This window comes from Armigeres subalbatus, chromosome 2, assembly GCF_024139115.2.
Source record: "Armigeres subalbatus isolate Guangzhou_Male chromosome 2, GZ_Asu_2, whole genome shotgun sequence".
NCBI classification, from domain to species: domain Eukaryota; kingdom Metazoa; phylum Arthropoda; class Insecta; order Diptera; family Culicidae; genus Armigeres; species Armigeres subalbatus.
The window spans coordinates 336,458,817-336,460,016 of NC_085140.1; positions in this window are offsets into that span (position 1 = coordinate 336,458,817).

Consider the following 1,200-nt stretch of genomic DNA (forward strand, 5'->3'; position numbering starts at 1 on the left):
TTTGTGTATCACACAGCAGATTGCTTGTAGTAGTGCGTCGTTTCCGTCGCGTCTTAGCAACGTCTCAATTACATGACAACGGATGACGTCACATAGTTTGTTATTGAATTTTCTTTGATTTCCCCTCCTAGCGCCGCGTAACGCACCGCCGTGTCTATGGGTAACCAACAATTTGTTATCATATCAATAACACGAAAAAATATTCCGCGGTAAGGGGTAATTAATTTTGTTTCTAATGACATTTGATCTTTTTTTCAGGATGTTCACTTCAGGCATTTCAGCATATCAAGAGCATTTGTATGCTTCAAAATAGGAGGCAGAATGTTGATATGAATATTGCACAATACATAACACGAAATTTTCAGTGAATTCTGTAAAATGGATGCTTCGCGGAAGATGGCAGAAGTGCTCAATTAACTAATGTGGAAAGCTTTTTTTGAAATGAAATTGCGTTGATTTGATGTGTCTACATTGGTCTTGCAGATGCTGGTTTTATTTATTTATTGTAAATGATAGTTGTATTTCGTTGGCTGCAAAAAACATTAATGACAAAGTATTCCGACCATGGTCGAAGAATGAAATGAGACCGTGTGACGTCACATACATTCCCCTCAAATTGTGTTTATGTTTACAGCTTACTAATACTATTGAACATCGAGTTCCTCCACACCTTTCTTTTAGCATATTGATGCCAAACAACTTTTGTTCAAGCATTTTTTCCATAGATGGTTCCTTCCTATTTAAATCTTTGAAAAAGTCGTGGGATAAAGAGAGGGTTAAATCCAAATGAGCTCAAATTTTCAGAGGACACTCAGAACATGATAAAGAATCAGATAAGCACTGTGGAGCAAAATCAATTTTTTGAACCACCCTAATGGATACACTATGCCCAAGGAGTCGAGAAAGTTTCTAACCCGAAAACATCCTAGACCGGACTTATAATTGAACTCGCCATCTCCGGATTGGCAATACTACGCCTTTACCGCAAGGCTATAGGAGGCCTCCGACTGCTATTTTCCGATATTTTAGCAATGTGCCACACACATAAACGGTGAGTTTCGGTAAAAAAAATGGTCGGCCCTTCGGTAATCTTCGCTAAGATCTCGAAATGTTTACCAAAATATCAGTGTTTGGGCTCGTTCTTCCTGTGCACACCTGTGGTTTCTGCGATCGCTAGCAGCAGCCAAAATAGTTTATCTG